The sequence below is a fragment of the Pelodiscus sinensis genome, chromosome 4 (assembly GCF_049634645.1).
Source record: "Pelodiscus sinensis isolate JC-2024 chromosome 4, ASM4963464v1, whole genome shotgun sequence".
Taxonomy (NCBI): Eukaryota; Metazoa; Chordata; order Testudines; family Trionychidae; genus Pelodiscus; species Pelodiscus sinensis.
In genome coordinates this window covers 17352034-17374096 of record NC_134714.1, presented here as the reverse complement: position 1 = coordinate 17374096, position 22063 = coordinate 17352034, and the positions used below count along the sequence as shown (strand labels likewise).

Below are 22063 nucleotides of genomic sequence, written 5' to 3'. Positions count from 1 at the left end.
GCATGCTCCCAGTGGATGCAGGGTATAGAAGCTCAGGGAGCCATTCAGTTGGGGCTGACTGCCAGAGGGGAAGGAACTCGAGCCAGGGCTTCCGAGTCATCCCTCCAGCAGCTGCAGCCGTGCGAGGAGCAGCGCCCGCAGCCGCAGCCGTCCGAGGAGCAGGGTCCGCAGCCGCAGCCGTCCGAGGAGCAGCGCCCGCAGCCGCAGCCGTCCGAGGAGCAGCGCCCGCAGCCGTCCGAGGAGCAGGGCCCGCAGCCACAGCCGTCCGAGGAGCAGGGCCGCAGCCGCAGCCGTCCGAGGAGCAGCGCCCGCAGCCGCAGCCGTCCGAGGAGCAGCGCCCGCAGCCGCAGCCGTCCGAGGAGCAGGGCCGCAGCCACAGCCGTCCGAGGAGCAGGGCCGCAGCCGCAGCCGTCCGAGGAGCAGGGCCCGCAGCCGCAGCCATCTGAGGAGCAGGGCCCGCAGCCGCAGCCGTCCGAGGAGCAGCGCCCGCAGCCGCAGCCGTCCGAGGAGCAGCGCCCACAGCCGCAGCCGTCCGAGGAGCAGGGCCCGCAGCCGCAGCCGTCCGAGGAGCAGCGCCCGCAGCCGCAGCCGTCCGAGGAGCAGGGCCCGCAGCCGCAGCCGTCCGAGGAGCAGCACCTGCAGCCGCAGCCGTCTGAGGAGCAGCGCCCGCAGCCGTCCGAGGAGCAGAGCCCGCAGCCGCAGCCATCTGAGGAGCAGGGCCCGCAGCCGCAGACGTCCGAGGAGCAGTGCCCGCAGCCGCAGCCGTCCGAGGAGCAGCGCCCGCAGCCGTCCGAGGAGCAGCGCCCGCAGCCGTCCGAGGAGCAGCGCCCGCAGCTGCAGGCGTCCGAGGAGCAGGGCCCACAGCCGCAGCCGTCCGAGGAGCAGCACCCGCAGCCGCAGCCGTCCGAGGAGCAGCACCCGCAGCCGCAGCCGTCCGAGGAGCAGCACCCGCAGCCGCAGCCGTCCGAGGAGCAGCACCCGCAGCCGCAGCCGTGCGAGGAGCAGGGCCCGCAGCCGCAGCCGTCCGAGGAGCAGCGCCCGCAGCCGCAGCCGTCCGAGGAGCAGCGCCCGCAGCCGTGCGAGGAGCAGGGTCCGCAGCCGCAGCCGTCCGAGGAGCAGCGCCCGCAGCCGCAGCCGTCCGAGGAGCAGCGCCCGCAGCCGCAGCCGTCCGAGGAGCAGCGCCCGCAGCCGTCCGAGGAGCAGCGCCCGCAGCCGTCCGAGGAGCAGCGCCCGCAGCTGCAGGCGTCCGAGGAGCAGGGCCCACAGCCGCAGCCGTCCGAGGAGCAGCACCCGCAGCCGCAGCCGTCCGAGGAGCAGCACCCGCAGCCGCAGCCGTCCGAGGAGCAGCACCCGCAGCCGCAGCCGTCCGAGGAGCAGCACCCGCAGCCGCAGCCGTGCGAGGAGCAGGGCCCGCAGCCGCAGCCGTCCGAGGAGCAGCGCCCGCAGCCGCAGCCGTCCGAGGAGCAGCGCCCGCAGCCGTCCGAGGAGCAGGGTCTGCAGCCGCAGCCGTCCGAGGAGCAGGGTCCGCAGCCGCAGCCGTCCGAGGAGCAGCGCCCGCAGCCGTGCGAGGAGCAGGGTCCGCAGCCGCAGCCGTCCGAGGAGCAGCGCCCGCAGCCGCAGCCGTCCGAGGAGCAGCGCCCGCAGCCGCAGCCGTCCGAGGAGCAGCGCCCGCAGCCGTCCGAGGAGCAGGGTCCGCAGCCGCAGCCGTCCGAGGAGCAGGGTCCGCAGCCGCAGCCGTCCGAGGAGCAGCGCCCGCAGCCGTGCGAGGAGCAGGGTCCGCAGCCGCAGCCGTCCGAGGAGCAGCGCCCGCAGCCGCAGCCGTCCGAGGAGCAGGGTCCGCAGCCGTCCGAGGAGCAGGGCCCGCAGCCGCTGCCGTCCGAGGAGCAGGGCCCACAGCCCCAACGACAGCCCCACTAAAGGAAACCGCCTACAAGAGCTCAATGGACCGATCAACCCACAGAGAGCAGTGGGAAGTAGCCCAGGGCGGAGGATTAGCCTCTGGGGAACTCTGTGTGTATCGGCAGAGGTTCCCATCGAGCAGGCAGTAGCACTTGCCTCTGCCTACAGGGGCCTGGGCTGGAACCCAGTGGAGCGGGAGGGCCCAGGTGCCCCTCCCTCTCCCACGCCCCTAGCCTTGGGAGGGCTTATCAGGGGGCTAGGTCTCAAAGCTGTAAATAACCTAATCGAGGGACCTGTGCTTTTGACTGGGCCATAGGGCCGTAAATACCCTAATAAAGGGACCTGTACTTTTGACTAGGCCATAGCGCTGTAAATACTCTAGGAAAGGGACCTGTACTTTTGCTGGGCATAAGGCCATAAGTACCCTGATAGAGGGACATGAACTTGACTAGGCCTTAGAGCCGTATATGCCCTGTGAGAAGGGCACTGGTTAAACTGAAAAGGGGGGAGTTTCCACAGACATTGGGGGACTTCTCATACCATTGAGGGGGCATACCCCTCAACAACTTGGGGGAGAATGTAGGCAGTTGTGCCCATATCTCGTCCCTGCAGGTAGGGATGTGAAGGAGGACAATTAGTGATAGTGAAAAGTCTAAAAGGGGGTATCCCTGAGACAGACCCAACCATGGATCTGGGGAAGCTCCTAGATGGCCTGGTGGAGAACTAACGGCAACAGGCGGCCCAAGCCCGGGAGCAGCTACGGAGTTTTTTCGAAAAAAAGGCAGTCTAGATGTGGAGCTGTCGAAAATAAAGCCTTTTAAATTAATACAGGATCTGTTGAAAAAGAGTTTATTTTCAACAGATCCGCATCTAGACTGCCGTTTTTTTTTTTAATCAGTTTTTAAAAAAGCGACGGCCATGTTTATGCTAATGTAACACGGGATATTTAAATCCCTGCTTCATTAGCAATTTCGATGTGCCTAATCTACATCTCTCTGTTGACAGAGGGATGCAGTCTAGACGTAGCCACAGAGACAAAGCCAGAGGTTGCTATTAGAGGTTAGTGGGGATAAAACCCTTACCAGGAGTCCATGTGGTATTAGCTCAGTACCTTTCTGGTGCAGAAATTCTGTGGAAGTTTTGGTATTTACCTATTCTGGTCAGCTGGAAATGCCACAATAACAGCTTTTCTTGTGGGGCTGTATTTTGGTGTTTCTACTTCCAGTTGTGGCTAAAACCAAGAAGTTCAGAGAAATGCAAAAATACGCAAAATGGTTTTGGGGCGAGTTTTTTTTTATTCAGTTTTTATTTTAGTCTTAAGAAGAGACTCAGGCTTGGAATGCATTTTATGAGGAGTTGGTTCTTATTTTAGTGTGTTATTTTAAATGGTCCAGTACATGGTAACAGTCTTGCCCAATGTTAATCTTTTGGTGCATTGAGAGTCTTTTACACTTATATCTGCAGAAGGACATCAGAATTGCCTCAATTCCTAGGGTTTTTTCCCCCATCTGGCAGATACACACTTAAGTACCCCACTGTCTGCCTCTACCCTCGATGACCTGATCAGATCAATGGTACATCTTTGCAGGTTGCAGTCAGTCATTCTGAAAACAGTCTGTGGTTCATGCAAATTTTTCTTAGAAAATCGATGATTTTGAAAAGAATGTCCCTGAAGAGTTATTAAGAAATAAATAATGTATAAATAATATCTTCCCAGAAAAGAAATGCTAAAGGACAGAACTTAAGCCAAATTCTGCTCCAGATTTACCATGGTGCAAAGAAGAAAGGACTTTGGCTCCTTTGTTGGTGTATCTTGAATATGACTCACAAAAATACAGTCCCTGCACAAACATGTCTGAGAACTTGAGAATGAGAAAACCAAGAGACCTGTCGCCTCACCAAAAGTTTTACTGCTCTTAAGAGATGAGTCTGACTCATTCAAAAATTAAATTCAGGCTGATTGCCCAAATTCCTTTTCATCATTTGGGAGGACATCTAACAAAAGTTTTGTAGCAGACCAGTCTGCAGCAGGCAACAAGAGCTAACTTATGTCATGGAGACACTGGAAGCTGTTTGGGGTGGGGAATTTCTTCTGTGTTTGCACAGCTCCTAGCACAAGGAAACTGGTACTGTCGGGTATGCAGTGCCATTACGATATTTATTGGTGGTACACTGTACTGGAAAGAAACATTTTCAGAATCACAGGGCTCTCCTGGGAACCACAGCAGCGAAAGGAGCAGACTGTGGGTCCACTCCACACCAGCAGCTCCTCCAGTGCAGCTGTACCGCCCCTTGCCTACGATTGCATCTCCTGTCTGGGGTCTGTACAGTCCTGCTGGAGAACAGGGCTGGAGCTGGGATTGTAGTGGTACAGCCATGCCAGAAGAGCTGCCAGGATGAGGAGGCGCCACATTTAGCTCCTTTTGTCACTGCAGTTCCCGAGAGAGCCCTGAGGTTCAGAAGTTGGTATCTGTTGAAATTGGTATCCAGTGCATCCAGAGGACAGAGCCCCCCAGGTGACATGAGATGGGAAGGGACCAGGAAGAGTGCTGGGGGTCTGGACGGGGGAGTGAGGCGGGAGGAGTCACATGGGGAGATCATGTGCCCTCCTTTTAGCTAGTACCCCTCTTTGTGTCCTTCCTATGAGTCATCTATACGTACTGGTAAAAATTAAAATTGATTTGCATCACAGCGTGTGTCTGTGCGCTGCTTTGAACTTGCAAAGGACTTTCCCAGGCAGAAACAGGTTTGGTTCCTTTTTTTAAATAAATAAATAAATAAATAAAACCCCCAAAATCGACCTCCCCCTCTGTCCCTGTCCCTTACAAGGCAAAAGTAGAACCCAAGGACAAAAAGTTACAGTTTCAAGAGCTTGCCTGTCTGCAGGGAAGGACAGGAAATGTGGTGTGTGACAGAGACTTTAATTTTTGTCACAAGACAGTATCTAAACGGTGAAGACAATAAGTATTGCTGGAAGGATTGTGAGCCAAACCCCTAACTGGTCCAGCACCCTTGGGACCTGATCAGTCCTGAATGAGGCATTTGCAGAACCAGGGGAGGTCCCCTGTCATTGGCTTCCCTACCCCGTCTCTCCCTACTGCAAGCTGCTTTTGGCCTGCACCTGACCCTGCTGCTCCCAGGCTCAGGCTCTGGCCTTGCTGTTGCTGGGCTCTGGCACCAGCCCTCCTGGTGCCAGCCCGGCTGGGGCTCCCTGAACCGGGAGTTCCCCACAACACTGTTGGAACTGGTGCATCTGCAGGGGCCAAGGCCGGAGATCGTCACTACACCACTGGCTGCCTCCAGTGCCAGACCTCTCAGCTGCTGGGGCTGGAGCTCCCTGCTGTACCACCAAACCCTGCCCATTGTCACACAGCCCTCCCTTCCCCCTGCCATGTTCCCGGCCTTGCTGCCAGACCTCCCTACCCCTGGGCTCTGTGGTGCAACAACATTTGTGGTCCAGCCAGAGCAGCGAGCCCGTTTACGGAGGTACACCCTGTAGACAGTTTATCCGGCATTTCTTGGGAGGGCTTCAACTTGTACAGACGCACATTCTACCCTGTCTGTAAGCAGACTGATGTCTGCTGCTTTATTTCTTTACATTATAAGCCCGGGTTGAACCCACCATGTTTTCCCTGGAAGACTCTGCAGCGCTGGAGAACAAATCATACTAAAATATCACAAACACCAGCCAAAGGAAACTTGAGCAGTTGAGGGGGAAGAGACTTTTCACCCACCCAAAACTCTTTGTTTTTGTTATGTGTCAGTTTAGTTCCAGCCACCTATAAGCCACTGAAAGAAAAGATGTATCACTTAAGGATTCAGAATGCCCCTCCGCCACTTCTAATCAAAGGCCCCTTCTAATCAAATCTCAAGTAGGGTTGCCAGATGGTTTCAACAAAAATACCAGACACACGTGACATTACATCACAATCTACTTTACATCTTATTTAGAAAATACCAGACATTTATATTTTCTCATTTAGATTTTTCTCAATTTGTTTCCCATTCAGAAAGCTCAAGTACTGGACTGTCCAGTTCAAAACCGGACACCTGGCAATCCTAAATCTCACAGGGAGACACCATTTTCTAAAGAGGGCACAGGAGAACAAACAGGTTAAATGCTCTATGTGAAGTCTATGGAATTGGACCCAGAGCACCTGTATCCTAGCCTGCTACTTGCAGTGCAGCTGCATCATTTTGAAATTGTAGCCCTGCTCTGTCTTCTCTATTGTAACATGGCTACGTAGAACAGGTAAAAAGGACCACTCGTTTTTATGTTGCATCCATTCCACAGAACATGGTCAGGCAGCCTTCTGCTACGACTGCATAGCTATGACTCTCAAGAGCTGATGGGCAATAAGCCAGCCAAGAGAGCCGTATTAGGTCCAGGCCTGGGAGAAACACTGGTACATATTGTTTTTGTTAAAAAAACAGCAGAATTTCTATTATTATCAGGTGAAGTGTAAGTTTGTATTTTAAGAATGCGTGTAGCTCTCAAAATCTTGTGCCATGTTTGGGGGATCTGCAGTAACTGATTGAACAGTAGCTTCAGGGGGTAGCTGAGTTAGTCCGTACAGAAAAAACAACAAATGTTCTGGTAGCACTTTATAGACTAACAAAACATGTAGATGGTGTGCACCTTACTCGAGCTCTGGGCGCTTTTTGCTATCAGTGCACTTGGGAGAATACTTTTGGTTGAAAAGCAGGAAATGTTTTGCAGAATCCAAATAAAGTGGAAAATAATAGTTTGTAAATGGTTTGATCCACTTATTCATATGCACAGGACCATCCATTCAACAACAGTCTCAGGAAAAGGAAACAGGAAGCAAGAGGAGTGGGAGGAAATTAACAATTCAGAGCAGCAAAACAGAGGTTTGGATTTAAATACTGGGATGCTTTCTCCAAAGCAATGTATGTCATTTGACTTTGCAATGCAAATGACTTTGATCTTTTAGGTATTTGCAGCAAGGATGGGTTTGCGGAGCTTCTCTCATGTGCTCTGTAATTTTAGTCACTCAGAGTCCAGATAAATCCTCATTATTACCTCATCTTGAAAAGCCAAGTATTAGTGGCTCTCCATAGCAGTAATTGAAAAAGCAGACAAGGATCACATAGGCTGGAGACCTACTAGCCATCTCACCCCTAGAGACATCTTCTTTAGCTCTAAGCACGGGGAGTAGATCGGCAGGGCACTGTGGACAAGTGATTTTCAGTATACCATGATATTTTAAACAGGAAACAAGCCCTACCTAGCCTTAGAAGTCTGGCACTTTCATGAGTGTTACATTCATTACCGCAAAAGAAAAAAAAAAGAACTGAAGAACAAGTGTAATTTCCTGTGTAAGTGCAAATCACACTACTAAGTATTATATTATAAATGCAGCATCTTCTCCCTTGATTTATGATCTTTTTAATGGACTTCAGAAAAAAATCTGACTAGGGTATGTCTACACTACAGACCTTAGGCTATGTCCACACTGGAAGGTTTGGCAGCAAAAATGCCATCGACATGCACAAGTCAGCAAAAGTGAAAACCAGTCATACTGTTTTTTCTGCTTCCCATTGTTGACATTTCATGGACACATTGCTAACTCCCCTGTCAACAGATAGAGCAAAGCAATGTGGGTAAGCATCCCTCAGTGCAGTGTTGTGGGAAGCCGGAGCTGATCCTTGCACTTCTTGGGAGTCTCTCAGAGTTCTCCCACAGCATTCTCGGCTGCTGGGAACAGCATCATGAGTAGCTCTGTGAGCTCTCCATGCTGAGGAATGTTAAAGCAGCACTGCAATCTCTCTAGCCCTCTCCTTGCAGTAGCAGTCTGCCTGCTGCTGTGTTATTAGCAGGGCATAATGGGAACATTCCACTGATTTGCTCTTTTTGTTTGTTCCCCAAATGCAGCAGCTCACTCGGCTATCAGATACTTACCAGAGTTTTGAAAGGGGAGTGCGTGCATGCCTGTAGAGCAGCAGAGATCGCAAAACACTGAGCACAGCCATCAGGGCAGGCATTGTGGGATACTGGCAGAAGCCAGTTCTCTCCACAAAACAATTAGCAGAGTCCACACTGGCTCTCTGTTGACAATAAAGGGAAGGGAAAAGGCATAATTCTCTCATACGGCTGGAAATATTTTGTGGCCAAAGCTGGGTTGTTTTCCTGACAAAAGTTGAATTGCAGTGTAAATGCTGTCACTCTTTTGTTGCCAAAAGGCAGTTTTAGAACATAAGAACATAAGAATTTCCCCTTCAGCTGTTGTAGTGAAGCTGTAGCCTCTTTCTGTCAGGATCTTCATGAGGAAGCTTGTCAGATCTTGGCCATCCAAATCCAGTCACAAGATGGCATAGGGCAGAGCATAACCCTCATAGATGGGCACAGTATGGGTAACATCATCACCAGAGCCCATAACAATACCAGTGGTACGACCAGAGGCATACAGGGACAACACTGCCTGGATACTAACATACATGGCTGAGGTGCTGAAGGTCTCACACATGATCTGATTCATCTTCTCTGTTGACCTTGGGATTCAGGGGAGCTTCTGTCAGCAGAACAGGGTATTCCTGAGGTGTCGCACAAAGCCCATTGTAGAAAGTGTGATGCCAGATGTTTCTCTATGTCATTGCAGTTGGTGGCAATGCCATGTTCAATAGGGTATGTCAGAGTCAGGATACCTTTCTTCCTCTGGGCCTTATCACCTCCAAAATTGTCCTTCTGCCCCATCCCAACCGTGACATCCTGGTGCCTCGGGCCTCCAACAATGGAGGGGACTCACAGTTTGAGGTGTGTCATCTCCTGCAAAGCCAGTTTTGTGTGTGTGTGTGCGCACTTTTTGGTGACAAAATATGCCAGTGTAGACCAGGCTTTAGAGTAGCACAGCTGTACCACTGCAGATGTGCCACTGTAAGGCCTCCTTTTGAAGCTGCTCAATGCTGGCAGGAGAGAGCTCTCTGACTAAATCACCCCAAATGAGCGGCAGTTGCTATATGGGTGGGAGAGCATCTCCTCCCAACATAGTGTTTACCACACTGGCACTTTTGTTGGTGACACTTACGTTGGTCAGGGGACTGATTTTTTCCACACCGTGGGCTGACAAAAGTTTTGCCGACAGGGGTGCTAGTGCAGATGTAACTGCCACCAGGCAGATGTGAATCTGGGACCTCTAAAGCTTAGTATAAGAGACTCTTATGAGCTAAAAGCCAGCTGGCTCCCACCGCCCGTGCTATAGAGGTCTCTTGATCTCAGCTGTTGCTGTGGTCTAGGTGCCACCACATTGGTCAGTGAACCACACTAGCTAGGTGTGTGAGTTACATACTTCCCCTAAGTGAGGAAGCGTATCCCAGTCCCAAGCTTCAGAGACCCACTTGAGATCCTGGACGAGCCCCCACTTGTAACCACCACCAGGTGGATTTGAACCTCTGAAGTTTAGTATCAGAGCCTCTACTCTCTGAGCTAAAAGCCAGCTAGCTCTCAGCCCATGCGGTAGAGGTCTCTTGATCTCAGCTGGTGGTGTGGTCTAGGTGCCACCGCATTGGGCAGTGAACCACACTAGCTAGGCGTGTGGGTTACCCAGACATAACCTCAGTCTAGCTCAGATAGAGCAGTGGTGTCCAATCTTTTTAAACACAAGATCGCTTTTTGAATTTAAGTGCAATGTAAGGTCTACCTCAAACCCAAATACCTTTGCCCTGCCTCTTTCCATGCCCTTTCTGAGGCCCTGCTCCTGCTCACTCCATCCTCCCTTCCTTTCACCAAGCAGCGGCAGAGGGTTGGGGCATAGGCTCTAGTCTTGGGCTAAGGGATTTGGAGTGTGAGAGGGGCTCTGAGCTGAGCCTGGGGCATGGAGTTGAGGTGTAAGAGGGGGTTCAGGGTGAAGGCTTTGGGAGGGAGTTTGGGTTCAGGGGGCTCAGGCAACAGGTGGAGGAGGGGGTTCATGACTGGGGCAGGGGTTCAGAGCTGGTTCCAGCTGGACACTGCTTCCCTCAGGTGGCTCCTGGGTGGTGGTGTAGTGGGGCTAAGGCAAGCTCACCTCTGCCCTGGCCCTGCACCACTCAAAAGCAGCCAGAGAATCCCTCCATTCCAAGCCCTGTTGTGGAGATAGAATACAGGGTGGAAGAGGGGGCACCCTGACATCAACACCCCCTCCTCTCCCTTCTCTGCTCTGTACCGCAAGCAGGAGTCTCCTGCGGGGGGGGGGGGGGGGGGGAGGAGAGGGACGCTCCCAGGCAAAGGGCAGGAGATGTGCAGCAGTGCGGGGAGGGGCTGCTGTAGTGCTGGCACTTGACAGCCCAGCCTCTTTGCCAAACCAGTCAGGATCACCTGTCAGAGGTTCCAAGATCTACCACTAGAACCAGATCTACCAGTTGGTGACCACTGAAATAGAGCAGTGGAGAGGAGAGTGCTGGAAACTCTGCTCTTTGTTGTTACCACTTACTTAACATCAACCGCTATTTAACATCTCAGAGAAAGAATGTCTTTGTTAAAGATTTTAACATCCTTGAGCTTCCAGTTAAAGTGAGAAAGTTAACAGCATGCATTCCCTTGAGACCATTCACTATCCCTTCCCCAGACTAATCTTCTAATATTCTTGGTACTTCTAAAGAAAAAACAAGCAAAGATAAATATGTTAAAACAATCTCCCAGTTTTGTAAGGCCTTCCTTATCCATCAAAAAGGATGAGGACACAAGTTGGATTTTTTTCAAAAGTATCCTTTGCAGCCCTCTTTACAAATGCTGTCATTTGAGCCCATGAATAATTTTCTCATGGTATGATTAGCAACGCTGGCCTTGTCAGAAATCTGGAATTATTAATTACCTCCACATATTCACCACAGTTCTTTTAAACAATGCTGTCATGCACGTTACATTTTCAGTTTCCAACAGTGCTATTGTGACCTGCTAGAGATATATTTCTGAAGACACTGGAAAGAACTTTTTTAACCAAAAAGATTCTTTTTTCTTGTATTAAAAATAGCTGTTTCATTCCACGTTCTACTGACACAAACAATTCTATTAGTTCTGAGAATAAACCCATGATAGGTTATAAAGTGTTGCTTTACATGGTGCAATTTAAAACACAAAGGTGGAGACTAGACCAGGAGATAGACAGGGGAGTGCATCTCTATTGATTCTCTTGGACCACTCAATGGCTTTCAATACCATCAACCACAGTATCTTTCTGGAGTTTTTAGCAGAGCTGGGTATCAGACGCATTGTTTTGTGGTGGTTTCAGTCTTACCTGTTGGGATGCTTTTAGAAGGTAGAGCTGGGGGCTGCTGCTCGACCCTGTGGCGATTGTGGTACAGGGTCCCGCAAGGTTCCGTCTTGTCCCCTATGCTGTTCAACATATACATGAAACCACTGGAGAGGTAGATTTAAATATTCCGCGCTTGATTTGCATCTTCCCGGCTGGGTGCCATTTTTATTTATTTATTCATTTATTGAATAACTGCCCGCTTCTACACGTGGCAGTGAAATGGGCATTTGAAATAAAGCCCTATTTTGAACTACCTGTTATTCCTCCTGCAATGAGGTTTAACAGATAGTTCGAAATAGGGCTTTATTTCGAACACCCGTTTCACTGCCACTTATAGACACGGGCAGTTATTCCAGGCTTGTAAATTTCAAAAAATGGCACCCGGCCAGGAAGATGCAAATCAAGCATGGGATATTTAAATCCCGGGCTTGATTTGCAATTCCAAATGCCTACATTTGCAGCCCTATTCTGAAATAGGCTGCAAGTGTAGACATACCTTAAGTGTCATATTCCAGGTTTCGCAGCTATACAGCATTACTGGGAGGATACTGGTATTAAAGCACATGTCAGGATATTTTTAAAAACACTATTTTTGTCTGAGAAAAGTGTCTGGAACCTCAGCCATGGAAACTTCAGCTAATCCTTCTGCGCTGAGTTCTTAGACAGAGTGTGCCACCTAGATGGATTCCCTGAAAACATCCCTAGTAAAAAGAGAAGACAGAAAACCAGACCAGGTGCCAGCTCATGCCAAGGCCACAGGCATCAGCTAAGGATGGACAGACTCACAGCCGGAAGTCAGACTAGTTCACCCATGCGTTAGCACAGATCTAAGTCATTGTTAAATGTCTATGAATGTATTTGGCTTTTAAACTCCATGAAAACTAATGGGAAGCTGCATGCATTGTTTCCATTTATCTGTATCTTAGAACTGTGCTTCTCATCCAGGTGTACATGTGTTCCCGCGGGTACTCAGAGGTCTTCCAGGGGTACACAATTAATCTAGAATGGTGTTTCTTAGCCTGAGGTTGCAACTCCTGGTGGGGACACAGGACAGGTGTAGAGAGTTTGCAAGCACAGGGCTGGCAAACGACTAAAGAACAATAAGAGCCCTGGAAATGATACGATCATAGGAGAGATGATCAAATATGGCAGAGAAAGTATGATTCAGGAAATACACCGACTATGTAATATGGCATAGAAAGAAGGAAAGGCACCTAAGGAATGGACAAGATCTGTGCTAGTGACAATACACAGGAAAGGAAGCGTGTTGGAGTGCAAGAACTACAGAACAATTGCCTTAACGAGTCATCTAGGCAAGGTGCTGATGATGATACTGATGGAGAGATTGAGATCACAGATAGAAGAACATCTAGCAGATGAGCAAGCGGGATTCAGGAAAGATAAAAGTACCTTATAGCGGATATTGGCACTAAGATTTATAGCGGAGAAAGCTCGGCGAAAGAACAAGAACATCTACAATTGCTTCATCGATTTTCAGAAGGCATTTGACAGTATAGATCAGAAAGTGACTTGGGCGGTTCTGGAGTCGTACGGAGTGGATAGCAGACTGATATGGTTGTTGAAGGATATCAACGATAATGTGGAGGCAGCGGTAAGAATGTGCAGAGAGTTGAGAAGTTTGCTTAGAACGAGTAGATGTATGAGACAAGGAGATCCGATATCACTGAGTATCTTCATTATGCACATAGAGAGAGCGATGGACAAGTTCAAGGAAGAGGGAGAAGTGATATCGGTGCACGGAATGAGAACTAACCACTTGAGGTTCGCGGATGATATAGTTATAATCGAGGAAGATGAAGAGAAGCTAGTGAGAATAGTGCAGGTGCTAAATGAGGAAGGGAAGCGGTATAGACTAATTATGAATATCGATAAAACAAAGACAATGGTATTTAGAGATAAGGAAATAGAAAGGAAGATCAGTGTAGATGGGATCAAACTAGAGAACGTAGAGAAGTTCACGTATTTGGGGAGCAACATGATGTATGATCTAGACTGTAAAAAGGAAATAGCGACTAGTATAGTGAAAGCAAGAGTGAGTTTGAAGGCAATGGATAAGATCTGGAAAAGTAAAGCAATTAGCTTAGGAACGAAGATGAGCATCTTGAAAACGTGTGTATTTAGCAGTATGTCGTGTTGTACGAATGAGAGACATGGGGTGATAACGAAAGATTTGAAGAGAAGGATATTGGCGTTCGAGGAGAGTTGTTATAGAAAGATCCTGAGAATAGGATGGATGCAGAAGGTCACCAAATGAGGAATTATATAGGAAGATACAGTCAAAAGAGAACCTACTGCAGAAGATTATACAATGAAAGTTACAGCTATTCGGGCATATCTGCAGAACGAACGACGAGCGAAAAGTTAAGACCCTGGTATTTGGTATAATGGATGGTCCAAACAGGAGAGGCAGACCCCACAGAGAATGCGTAGATGATATAGTAGATTGGTGCGGAGCTAGTCTACAGAAACTAAGCCACTCCGCACTGGACAGAGAAAGATGGAAGGAAATAGTGAGGGAGGCGTGGAGCCCATGGTTATTGATGATGATGATGATCAGTCAGGGCAAATGTCTGGGGTTTCATGCCATGCGGGGAGGGCGGGGTCCTATGAAGCTAAGCTACATTCTTCAGCCCTGCTGCCTGTGGCTCTAGCTTCAGAAAAGGTTCACAGGTGAAAAACAGGCTCAGGTCTCACACTGAAATACAAGTACAATATTTATGTTCCATTTGTTTAAGAATTATATGGCGAAGCTGAGGAAGCCAGCCATTTTTCTGCAGTACCGTGTTGTGACACTTCCGTATTTTTATATCTGGGTTTGTAAGCAAGTCGTTTTTAAGTGAGGTGAAATTTGGGGTATGTATGCAAGACAAATAAGATTCCTGAAAGGGTAGAGAAGACTGCTGGGAAGGGACAATGGGGGTGGGGGTACCAGCCATGTGACTGCTCCCTGCACCACCCCAGGCCTGGGGGAGAGTTGGGACAATTCCCCTATCCATCCTAGGCCCTGCCTTTTCTTGCCCCAGGCCTCACCCTGCCTCTTCCCTGCCCCTGCTCTATCCCTTCCTTGCATCTTCCCTGCCTTTGCTTCCCTCTGCCCTGCCTCTTCACCCAAGGCCCTTCCCCTGAGTGACGTGGCCCAGTGCCTTGCAGGGGTCTGGCACCAGCATCAGGGGTCGTGCCCCCCCGCACTCACCGGCAGTGGCAAGCATTCCTCCAACTCCTGGCTGTGTCACTCCGCTTCCCACCCGTGAGTGTGGGGGTGGCTCTACTCACGCTGCCCTGAGTGACGCGGCCAGGAGTGGAGGAGCAGAGTGAGCTAGAGCTGTGTTGCTTTGCTTTCCCCTGCGGCTGCTGGTGAGTATGGGAGGGCCCAACCTCTGCTGTGTCACTCCCCCCACTAGTCACCTGGGTAGGTCAGAGGCTCTGGCCCCTTGCCTGTCCCATCTATGGCTTGTGCCCCCCATGTGTCGCCCTGAGAAAGGGGTACAGTACTTTGGAAAGGTTGAGCACCACTGCCTTAGAATGCCATCACAAATATTTACATTGTAGATATATACCCCTGTAACTAAATAAGCCACCTGTGTGCGAAAGAAGCCGAATGTCATGCAAATGAAGAACTTTAACAGGAAAGTTCTAACTCTCACACCTGTGAAGGCAGGTGGTGGCTGTTTGTGATGATCAGTGATCAAATAATCTGAATGCACTCCTCTCTGTGTTACCAAAGAAAGAGATCATTGTGGGTAGCAGAACTGTCAGCTTTTCTGTGAAATAGGTATGAGCGGAGTAAAAAGTTCATCACTTCTGCACTGTTTGCATTCTCACAGGACAGAATAACCAAACAAGAGGACAGAGAGCTGAAGTTACTCTGGGTCGCCTTAAATGACTTTTGGGAAACTGGAAAATTACTACATCTCTGCTGCCTTTTAAAATTATAGACTTTGATTCACATGTACATTTGGTTTTACCTGCTTTAATCTCTCAATAACTCTTATTCCTTTTTCTTGACTCATAACCCTTTAGTTAATTTACTACAGAATTGGCTACCAGTGCGGTCTTGGTGTGAGATACAGAATGCAAATCAACGTAATTGAGTGCTTGATCTCTTGGGACTGGGTATCACCTGGAATATTTGTGATTTTTGGTATAAGTGACATAATTACATAGTCCAGCTTGTCTGGCTGGCAAGATAGACTGGAGTGACTAAGGAGACTGCTTGTTATTCTATTTTCTGTCAGAATAAATACATTCCTATCTTGCAGCTGCCATAGATTATTTTCCCATATCCTGAATGAGTCCAAAAAGTTTAGTAACCTTTTTTACTATGGGTAAACTTAGTACAGTATCTCTCCACCCAAGTAATGTCGGTCACCCACCAAATCCTTTACATAGCAAAGTGAATTACTAATGTGAATGACATGTAGAGTCACTTAATGAAAATTCAGTTCACTTTACATTGGGGTTTATTTGAAAGTTTATTCCTGGCATAGTGAAGGGGGATTTCCAGATGAGAGAGAACAAGTCAGAAAGCATTCAGAAAACAGGGTTTCTTGAAGAAAAAAAGATAGCTCTCACTCAGAGTTGTTTTTTCGAATGGGTGGGAGGGGGGAGGCGAGACCGGAATATGATGATAAAAGGAAGTGATAGTGAGTTGGGTTTAAAGATAAAGGGGAAAGCCCAACTTGTTAAAGAGATATACCATCAGCCTATCCAATGCTGCTATCACAATGACAAGTTAAAAGGAAACCCCGCGTTTCCAGCATACAGCTGGAATGAATAGAATAACTCAGTGTAGTTTAATCTGTTCCTCTGGAGCTAGTCTGCCAATTTGCACCAGGTAAGAACTGGGCACAGTGCAATTCCTTGTAGGGAGTTGGGATATTTACAAGTCATATATCAAAAGAAAAGATGGTTGAGCTATTCAGATGACATAACCACCTTCCTGCATTCAACCAATCCAATAACTTTTGACCAAAATGCAAATCAAGCTTTATCTGTGGTTCAAAGAACTGTAATTAATTCTCACCGCTAGTCCCATTCATTTATAGTACTGCTAGCAGTAGGCCTGAACACAAACCTCTAATTCTAAATCATTCAAACTGTGGTAAAGTTCTGATCCAGATCAGAAGGTAGATGGTCTTGCAGTTAAAGCACTAAACCAGAGAGAAGAGCCAGGATCAATTTCCAGGTCTGCTGTTAACTTCCTTTGTAATCTTGGGTAATTCTAAGGGCATGTGTACATTGCCCCACAAGTCAGACTACAGGGTGTGGGAATTCCAATGTACATTAACATGTCATGCTGTTACTCCCTCATGTAGATACTGTGGGCATGAACTCTGGCCTTGGATTGACATAAAGAAGGCCTAAAAATCAATCCTTGTGGAACATCACTAGGAATAAACCATTTAATAATGATTCTAACTGACAGCTGCTTTTCAAAATCCCTTAGGGTACGTCTACACTTGCTCTGTAGTTTGAGCTAGGGATGCAAATATAGCCGACTGAAATTGCTAATGAAGCGGGGATTTAAATATCCCACGCTTCATTAGCATAATCTCACCCGCACACTATTCCGCTCAACAGCTGATTCGAACCAGGAAGTGTGCCCCAGGACATGTTAGTTTGAATCAAACCCCTTGGTTTGAACTAACATTACTCCTCAACTAGAACTAGGAAGCAAGTGTAGATGTACCCTTAGTTAGCCAGTTCTTAATCCAAGTAATGTGTGATTTGTTGATATTTCATAGTGCTAATTTTTTAATCTGAACGTTGCATGGCACCAAGTTAAATGTCTTACAAGCCTACTATAGCTACATAGCTGCATTTATCAACCAAGTCTGTAATATCAAAGGATAAAACCAGATTTGTTTGGCAAGACCTACTTTCAATAAAACCATGCTGAATAACATTAGTTATATTGCTGTATTTTAATTCTTTATCAGTGGAATCTCATAAGATCTTTCCCATTATTTTTCCTATGACTGATGTCAGATCAGGCATCTTATAGTCACAAGAGTCATCCAATTTGTCCTTGTTAATATTGGCACAACATTAACACTTTTCCAGTCTTCTAGAATTTCCTTGGTTATAAGATTTATGAGAAAATAACCTTAGCAGATCTGAGGTCTCCTCATCCAGCTCTTTTAGGACTCCTGGGCCGTGTCCAGACTCAGGGGTTTTTTCGGGAAAAGTAGCCTTTTCCCGAAAAAACTTCCCCTGCGTCCAGACTCAAGCCGCGTTCTTTCGAAATTATTTCGAAAGAACGCGGCTTTTCTTTCGATGGCGGTAAACCTCGTTTCACGAGGAAGAACGCCTTCTTTCGAAAGTTCCTCTTTCGAAAGAAGGCGTTCTTCAATGTAAAAAGGCCGTCTTCGAAAGAGAGCATCCAGACTCGCTGGGTGCTCTCTTTCGAAAAAGCGGATTTCTCTTTCGAAAGATCCACCTGCAGTCTAGACGCGATCTTTCGAAAGAGGCTCTTTCGAAAGATGCTTTCGAAAGAGCCTCTTTCGAAAGAAGCCTGCAGTCTAGACATAGCCCTGGGGTGCAAGTTACCCAGTACTGCTGATTTAAAAATGTTTATCCTTAGTAGATACTGTTTAATGTCCTCCTTAGTTACTAACAGACTGAAAAGTACTTCACCACTCTCATGGGATATATCATCTTGCTACTTTCCACATGACAAACAGAAATATTTATTCCACACTTCTGACTTTTCTGTATGGTTATTAACAGTGTTATTGTCTCTGATCTAGTTATAGGCTTATGCCATTGCTAGGATTTCTTTTGTTCCTACTTAAATTTCTTTTTGTAAGCAATGCATTTTCTCCGGATGCCTTTAGCTTCCCGTATCAAATTTTGATGTCATACTTTATTTATGGTCACTGCAGTCTGCCCTTTCCCCCATTTGTTGTTATTGCTCTTTTAATTCTAATTTCAACATTCATTTCACTACTGCAGTAGGATGTGCTTTTAATCAAAGTTATCCTCTTTTTGGATTGAGGAATTGTGGCTTGTTGGTCATTTTATAAATTCATCCTCATTTTATTTCACATTTTTATCTCTATATTTTTTCTCTCAGTCAATTTTGTTCATCATTTTCCTCAGCTTTGGGAAGTTAGTCCTTTGAAGAACCCAGTGTATATATCAGGGATGGGCAACCACAAATAATGGATGAGCTGCATGAGTGGCCCTTCTTCACGTTAGTGTGCTGCATCCTAGTGGGGTTCCACCCACGGCCCCCCATCTGTTCCTCCTCCCCCCGTACCTCTCATGCACCAAAGCTCTGAACTTACCTGCTCCTCCCACTTTCTCCCAGCACTTTCAGAGCATGCAAATCACCTGATTCACACTCTGAACCCAGTTCTCCCCCTCCGTCCCAGATCTGGAATACTGCTAACAGCTGATTCAGCATTCCAGCTCTGGGAGGGAGGGGAAGGAGTGGGGACAGAACATAAATCAAACAATTTGCAATTCCTTCAAAAGTGCTGGGAGGGAGAGGAGCAGGAAGTGCAGGGCTTCAGTGTTCCTGCATGCAAGAGGCATGTAAGGGGCAGCCATAGGGTCCACAGTCCGCAGGTTGCCCATCACCAGTATATATTTTCGGTGGAGACTGTCATCTCTTTGTCCATATTGAATGTAATCAGTTCAAGATCACTTGGACCTAAACGACCACCACCTTCCAGTCCAGCAATGAATTCATCTTCCTCCATCATTATGAAGTTTGAAACACATTTATCTTATGTTGGGCACAATACTTTTTGTAACAGAAAATAGAAAATCATCTGTACTTTTCAGAAACTAATGGTGTTTTACCACTGGCTGCATGTGACCTTTGGCATATGTTCCCCAGACTGAAGTTCCCCATAATGCCATGCTTTTTCATTCCACACATTACAGACCAGTGCTTAAGCTATAATTTGTCCCGTTCTCTGGTTTGGTTCACTGGTCTAAAACAGACCTCAATGGCCCCTCCTCCTGGACTTTGTTACTCAGCATGAATGCTAGATCCTGTGCATGAGTTATCTAATGCAGTAATGATGTCATGTAGATAGAGTGCCATACTCCCCATCTCTTTTAACCACACTATCCTTCCTGAATTGTTTATAAACCAGCGATTTAAACTTTCTAATCATGCAACTTATGTTCACAGCAATACCAACAATATCACATTTTTTCACTTGCTACCCAGCTACATCTAGCATTGGTAGATGAGTAAATGAACCATTTCTTCTCTTCACTTTCTTTGTCACATTGGTTCAATTTTCTCACATCAGATTAAATGTGTACTATATTTGCCTTTTTAGTACCCACCTCCTTGTGTTCTTCATTTCATATCTTCCTGCTTTCTCCATTTAATCTCCAACCAACAAATTGGCCCCTCTTCCGGTGAGATTCAGGCTGTCTCTTTCACACAGTCACTTCCACTTGCAAAGGACCAGTCACTTACTCAAGTCAAATTGCACCTTAGATCTCAAACGAAAGACAATGCTTATAGCCAACCCTATACAAAATATTTACAATCATTATTACATAGAAAAATGAAATAAGTTATTCACAATGTTAAAGCAGGTAAGTATATATATACACAAAAGAGTTACAGTATAAAGTTTCAAGAAGCAATAGAGGACACTATAATAAGTTCTATATGTCATTAAGGACTAAAGCTAAATTCTGGGAGTCTCTTGCTTATGCTTAGAAACCTTGCCTCTCCCCCAGAGTCCAAACACAGGATATAGGGCATTTTATTCATTCATTCACCTATCTTTTTTTTTTTTTTTTTTTTTTGGTTGGGCTGCAAAGTGCTAAATAACTTTTTAGTTTAGTAGCAATTGAACATATAACAGTTAATGCCAGTGAAAATGAGGTAGGATCTGAAGCTAAATATGGTTAGAATAAGTTAAAACTTACTTAAGCATGTTAGATGTCTTCAAGTCACAAAGGTTTGATGAAGTACAGTACATCCTAGAAAACTCAAGGAGTATCTGAGCCATTAGTGATTTTTTCTGAAAAGTCATGGAAGACAGGAGAGATTCCAGAGAATGGAAATACAGATGAGTCAGCTTCACTTCAGTACCTAGAAAGATAATGCAGCAAATAATTAAACAATCAACTTGAAAAACCTAGAAGATAATAAGAAAAGTAAAAGTCAGCATGGATTCGTTCAGAGCAAATCATGTCAAACCAACCTAACCAACCTTTTTGACAAGGTAACAAGCCTTGTGGGTGGGTGTGTGGGGAGAGGGAAGTGGTAGGTGTGGTATATTTTGAATTTAATAAGGTTTTTTATCCTTTTTTGAATGACCTTTTCATAAACAAATTCGGTGAATGCAATCTAGAAGCTTCAATAAGGTGGGTGCATGACTGGCTGTAAAACCAGTCCCAGAGAGTAGTTAGTAGTAGTTCACAGCAAGCTGGCTGATCCTATTAAGTGGGATCCCCCAGGGATCAGTCCTAGACCTGGTTCTGTTTGGTATCTTCATCTATGATTTAGATCAGTGTTTCTCAATCAGTGGTACTGAAGGGTGTGACAGGGCGTTCGCCCTGCACTGACCCTTTAAGGGCAAACCCCAACCTGGAGCAGAGTCTGGGAGTTTAGCCCCAGCTGAGGCTGCATTAGTTGATTAGGGCCCAGCTGGGAGCTATATAAGAGGATGGGCTGCTGCTCCCAGGGAGAGCAGTGAGAGCCTGGCTGCTGGGGGAGCGGGAGCTCTGGCCAAGCAAACCCCCAGACTGCAAGGCCTGAAGAATGGCCCGCTGAAGAAACCACCACCCCCAGAAGGGGGGGCTCAGAGACTTACGTGGGCACTGCCGGAGGGCAGTGTCCTGAAGAGAACGCTGTGGCCTGGAGGAAAGAGGGGAAACACCACCTGAGGGAAGGTACCCTGCTAGCAGAAGGAGCTAATTCCTAGGACAGACGGCAGGGGGTGCTATGGTGGTGAGTGAACCCCCTCACAAAGGGGTATGTCACCACAACTGAAATTTGGAGAAAACTGAATGTTTGTTTTAAGGTTTACAGCGCTTTATGATTTTTATACTTTTTGCACCCAAAAATTTCATTGCCCACCTGGCTACGATTAAGTTGTTTAAACAAATGTGTTGCAATGGTAGAAAAAAACCTGTGTGTCTGAAAACTATAGGTACTGGGGGTACTTACCCTTTTTTTTTAAAAAGGGTTCTTTATGAAAGGTTGAGACACTGATTTAGATAATGGAATATAGAGTACACTTACAAAGTTTGTGGGTGATACTAAGCTGGGAGTGGTTGCACATCCTTTGAAGGACAGGATTAAAATTCAAAATGATCTGAACAAACTGGAGAAATGGTCTAAAGTTAATAGGATGAAATTAAAGAAGGACAAATGCAAAATACTCCCCTTAGGAAGGAACAAGTAGTTGCACACATATAAAACGGGAAGTGATTGCCTAGGAAGGAGTACTGTGGAAAGGATTCTAATAGTCATAGTGGACCATAAGCTAAATGTAAGTCAATAGTGTAACACTGTTGAAAATAGCAAAGACCATCCTGGGAAGTATTAACAGGAGCGTTTTAAGCAAGGAATGTGACATAACTCTACTTCATGGTGGTAAGGCCTGAGCTGGAATATTGTGTCCAGTTCTGTGTACCATATTTCAAGAAAGATGTGGACAAATGAAAGAAAGTACAGAGAAGAGCAACAAAAATGATTAAATGTCTAGAAAACATGACCTGTGAGGGATGACTGAAAGAACTGGGCGTGTTTAGAAAAGGGAAGACTGAGAAGGGACATGATAGCAGTTTTCAAGTATCTAAAAAGGTGTTACAAGGAGGAGGGAGAAAAATTGTTCTCCTTGGCCTTTGATGGTAGGACAAGAAGCAATGGGCTTACATTTCAGCAAGGGAGATTTAGATTGGACGTTAGG

At 47.0% G+C, this 22063-nt stretch overlaps 1 pseudogene; it reads right to left on the bottom strand.

The window, feature by feature from the left end:
- Window positions 1–7746: 7746 nt before the first annotated feature.
- Window positions 7747–11244, bottom strand: LOC102455187 (actin, cytoplasmic 3 pseudogene; annotated as a pseudogene).
- Between the last annotated feature and the right edge of the window lie 10819 nt (window positions 11245–22063).